The sequence below is a fragment of the Xiphophorus couchianus genome, chromosome 24 (genome assembly GCF_001444195.1).
Source record: "Xiphophorus couchianus chromosome 24, X_couchianus-1.0, whole genome shotgun sequence".
Lineage (NCBI taxonomy): Eukaryota > Metazoa > Chordata > Actinopteri > Cyprinodontiformes > Poeciliidae > Xiphophorus > Xiphophorus couchianus.
Window position 1 is genome coordinate 9,268,665 of NC_040251.1, and position 5,725 is coordinate 9,274,389.

Genomic DNA, 5,725 nt, shown 5'->3' on the forward strand with positions numbered 1-5,725 from the left:
CACAAATAGCTTAATTATTAAATAGAGTATAAAGCGACATTGGTCAGGTACGTTTTAATATTTAAAGATACGGTAAAAAAAACTTATTTTTTCTTTTTTTTTACATTTTACACCACATGACAGTAAAATATTTGACAGACAATCTGTCGATCGATATCCTCCATCCTCTCTCTGGGCTGCTATTGAAGAACTGCACCTTTCAACAAAAAACAACCAATCAGAGCCAGGAGGCGGGGCTTAGCGCTTTCAATCAACCTCATGAACCTGCTGAATGTGGTAAAAGGGGAGAAACAACTCATCATTACAGGAAAACTGTTTTTCCGCTCCCATCGGAGGCTATGCTCTTTGTACGGTGTCCTTGAGTGCCAGAAAGGCGCCTTTGAAATAAAATGTATTATTATTATTATTATTATTATTATTATTATTATTATTATTATGCTAACTAGCCTTAGAGAACTAGCCTTAGTATTCACAACAAAGTCTTCTGAATGGGTGAAGCTGTAGGGCGCGAGAGAGGTGAGCTAAAATTCTATACATTCAAAAGCAGAACTATGAGCCATTTCAAAAACTTCCTGATTGTTAAGTTACAGCCAAGCCCTGCCTGTTACCTAGCAACCCAAGCAGAGCTCCAACACGTTTCATCAGCTGGTTTTACTGCTGCATGCACCGTACAGTGACTTCAGTAAAAACAAGTGTTTTGTCCTTGACTTGCAATCCAGAAACTGCTTGCTGCATTCTTGTTGGTTGTGCAGGAGGTTCTACTATTGCTTTTCAAAGATGTATGGTTGTATAATTGCACATCTGTTAGCAGCCATCTTCAGGTGTAAACGTTGCGTTGGGGAGCAAATATGTTTTAGCCAAAAATTCACCAGAAACAGACACACACCTGCAGTTTTTGTTAAAGTTTCATAAGTTTTATATTGAAAAAAAAACTAATTTGGTTGCCTCATTTGGTAATTTTTTTGGTTACTTATATGAATTATTGTTATTTTGGTCCTTCAGTACCAAAATTTCCACTTTTCTTTATATTTTGATCCATCTGATGATGTAATATTTAAATATTAAATGATTGATAATTTGATTAGTTACTCAGGACTTGAGTAGTCCTTTTACCAAATACTTTTTTACTCTTTCTTGAGTATTTCTTGGATGGCAATTTTTACTTTTACTTGAGTATAAAAGTAAAATTATAAATACTTAAATTATACATATGTTTAAGCAGTGCTACTCTTACTTGAGTACAATTTCTGGGTACTCTGTCCACCTCTGGTTCTGTGGTAGAATTTTGAGTAATTTTTTGGATTCTACTTTTTAATTTTACCGTCCTAGAGGAATCAGATCCATTATTATATGGGTACAAACAGTTCCTTCTCAAACTCTGGGTTTGACATCACTTTCACAGATAATGAAAATGTAAATTTAGGTCAGCAGGCGTCCTTTAGCTGCAGGGCTTTGGATTATTGCGGTATGCTGCACACCACTCGACTTCAGGGTAACCTTTAACAGGCTTATGTTTTAATCTGCATCAGGCGCTCTTGTCACTTGCTGTACGAACAGGCGTGCAGCGGGGACAGAGGACATGTTGTGCAGACCATGCAGATGGCCCCCTCTGGTCACGTAATTACAGCTGGTAAACATTAGCACTGTCTGTGCAAAATACAATAAGTCTTTATTGAGCTTAAATTAAATAATGCATCTGAGAAGAGAGATCCTGGGTACATGTAGATGTGCTGCTATGGTTAGTGGTAAATACAAACTGTGCTCTCTTTTGGTTTTAATTTTACCACATGATAAAACAATAAAGTTTATGTAAAATTCTGAAATTCAGAAGCAATAACATAAGTCTGCTCTTATGTTTTCCATATAAGACATGAGGTAATGTTGCAGCTAGATGGAAATTTATCAGCAGTGACCTGATAAATGCTCAGACTGCGAACAGTCTGAGCATTTATCAGACTCATAAATGTTCAGACTGGGAACAATTAAGAGGTTATTTCTAATCTCTTTATTGGAAACTGAGATTATTCACAGTGAACCCAGCAGATTTCTTTTAGACCAGGGATCTGCAACCTTTAAGAGTCGCTTTGTTCTCAGGAAAACCAAATAAAACTAATTTAGAGCCATTATGAACGTTATGTGACGTTATGTGACATTTAAAATGTCACATAACGTTTTAAAAAATGTCCACTTATAAATTTAGACAAATGTCCACTTTAGGAAATTTGCTGTAATTTTTTAAGGAACCACCACTATGTTTCGTTTTTCAGGATTTAAAATAAAGAAAACATAAAAATAGGATGAATATTCTATTTTTTCTGAGAAAGAAAGTGCAAAACAAAAAATTACAGCCACAACATAGTGGTGGCACTATGTTTCTTTTTTCTGGATTTAAAACAAAGAAAAATAAGAAAGGACGAGTATTTCTGAGACAGAAAATGCAAAACCAAAAAAAGCAGATCTAAAAGGACGTTACTGGTGCCTTAGGGTCATTCTTTGTGGACATTAAGTGCAAATATTGCAGTAAAAAACAAGAAATACTGTTAAAATCCTGCATTTATTGTTATATCTATATTTTAAAATATATATATATATATATATTTTCAATTTTAGTCATTGTTATCAAGCACATTTGGTTCAGGTTGCAGATTCCTGTGTTAGACTGGAAAAGAAAACTTGGATCTATAAAATCGTCTGTAATTATATCCTGCATATTCTGATATTATGTTATTGTTTTCTTTGTTCGTTTTCTGTTCATGAAAAAGCTCCTGGTGTCAAAAACAAACGAACGAAGGGATTCTGATGGACTCGGCTACCTGAGGTGAATCCATCTGACGCAAACAGAGACAGAATTTGAACAAACTGATTATTGCCTCTATGTTGCCATGGATACTGGCTCAAGAGGTTATTGTGGTCATCTGCTATTTTAGGTGCTTCAAGTGATTTTTTTTTACTATGAAAAGAGGAGCCATCATGTTATCAGGACAGGAGCTTACATAAGATTTTCAGCTTAAAATAGTCTATAAACTACAGGTAAGTAAGAAAACAAAACACGCATGTTTTTTTTTTATAAAAATGCATAAACAAATCTCCTGTGAAAATGTTGCGTTTTGCCTCACATTAATTTCATTTTGCCATTTTCTGTCAGTGGCTAACACTGACAGAAAATTTCCCAGCTAAATAACAATATCAGGAATTGATCTTGATTTTCTGATGTTTAATTATAAATGTGTTCCTGGACAAACTGAGCGGTGTCGGTTCCTCCAGTCCAGTTGACGTTTAAATCACAGCTCTTTACTCTATAACCTCGTGAGAAAATCTAGCTGAAAATGTTAAATCCTTAAAAAAATACTCCAAAGATTTTCTAGTTCATGATGCAAAAGTGCTAAAAATATCAAACATCAACAAATGATATGTGAAACATTTTGAATTAAACACTATTACTCCTGGTTCAACAGAAATGTGACTTATTAGTTTTATTTGAGATAATGTACCATTTATTAGTTGCCAAGTTGAAAACAAACTATTGACATTCTGTTGTAGATTTCCTGTTGTGTTTTTCTTCTGTAGTTCTTACTTAAGAACAAATGGAAATATCATACATTTAATTTCTGAGTATAATTTGCCACTGTTTTGTTTTTTAAATGTCTGATTGGAGCAGCGCCGTCCTACCAACAGCACTTTAATCCCCACCAGCTGTTATCTAAGACTCACCTTTCATTATGTCACTTCTGTGATGTAAACCACCTGCAGCTCTTTAGATTCCCGGTGACTAAATTAATGCTCACCAGGATTACGCTAAATGGATCAAAGGCCTTATATAATTTAAATTGTTCCTGAAATGATAAAACGACTGCGAGAGATTTTATCATTTTTCATCCTTACTGCATGCTTGACTGTTGACATGAAGGAACCAGGAGGTTGTTTAAACTACTTTGTGTTCATCTGGGTGTTAATTTAATCCATGCTGATATAACCTGGATTAAAGACAGGAGAGTAGAGAGCATGTGGCGGCTGCACACACTGCCAGCTTGACATCTGTTGAAAACAAACATTGGTTTGTTAAAATAATATGAGGTTATACAATCATTTTTATTTAGAAGCAAGTGGGTGCTCTGCAATTATGCACTTTTATTTAGAAGGGCCGAATGTTCAGGGTGGCTGTAAAGGCCTGGAGGTGCCAGAAATAATCGCAGTTAGTCAGCAAATGTGCTTTTGTTGAATTAACAGTAAGTTATTTCAGAGGTAAAATTAAAAACTCTTGTAGTTTATGCTGCCCACATGTTGGATATTTTAATTAATTTGGAACAGTTTCCTCTTTTTACCCAGATAAAACTCTTCAACATGTGCATTAGTTGTGTAGAAAAATTAATTCAAGACTTGAGTAAGAAAAGATTCTTCATTGTATACATTTTTAAAATAGGCGTTAATCATTATTTAGCTCTTTTCTAATAGCATCCTGTTTAGAGTTGCAGGCAGAGGGTTGGATCTTTTTCCAGCTGACGTAACGATGAAGGATCTTCCAGAGCCGGGTCAATCGTTCACAGGAAAGGATTCAGCTCATTATTTCTTACAGAATGAATCATTTACATTTCAAACGCATACAATGCAAACAGATGCTTTAATCTGGAAAAAAGAAACAAGAAAATAAAAAGGCTGAGCAGAAAAGAGGATTTAAAAAATTTGTAAATGTCTCATCCTATTAATAGTTGTTGTAAAAATACACAAAGGTGCAACAATTTCTTTCACTAATAACCGTACAATTATTTCGATTTTGAGAGATAATCTTCATAATAAAGCAACATTCCTAAACATCTGTCATTAATTAAAAATGCAAATTTCCAGACTCAAACCTAAAGGGTGTTTTGGTGAATTCTGGAGCCTTTTTTGCATATTATAAATATAGAGGTCAGTTTTAAAAAGTTATTAAAAGATGAGCAGCTGGAACCAATTATGGGTGCAAAATATTTCGGGACTAACATCGGTACTGGCCGATATTAGTAATTTTTTAACATATTGGTATCGGTCCAATAAATAAAACTGGACTGATATGAACAACTGATATTTATTTTGATCTTGTTTCCATCTGTTTCAGGGTAGAGTTTTTCCTTTTTCTCCCCAAAAGTTTAAAAACTTTAGTGGGAAAAAACTTGTATTGATATTGGTACTAATTTACAAATTGATACATCCGTAGAACCAATTTTTAATCTTAAATGCTAAATCTATATAATTTTTAGTCAATTTTGGCTTAATTACTAATCTGAATATGTTTTTCTTTCCGCAAACAGCCTTTTATTGAGTCCAATAAAAATGATTAATTGATTACTTTAATAATTAATCATGATTAATTGCTCCAGCCCTATAAAGACACTTGTCACGAATGGCCGGAATAATTCTGAGGTCATTTCTTTCTGTTGAATTTACAGAAACATTCTGGTAATATTAGTTGTATTAAAGCTATTTAATATGCTCTTGCTTGATTTGTTTTCTGTACATTGCATTTTGCAAATAAACCTAATTTATAGAAGAGGAATCATTTAGATAAAAACTTTCAAATCTAGGAAAGTACAAGATGAATCAAAGATAAATGAAAAATATTCAGCATCACATTTCTGTTTATTTTAAAATTATTAAGATTAAAACCAGTTCACAAATCAGAAGCTGTTGAGCCAGAATCTCTAAAGCATGACACCTACTTGGGTGGGAAGAAAGTACTAAAAACAAAGAC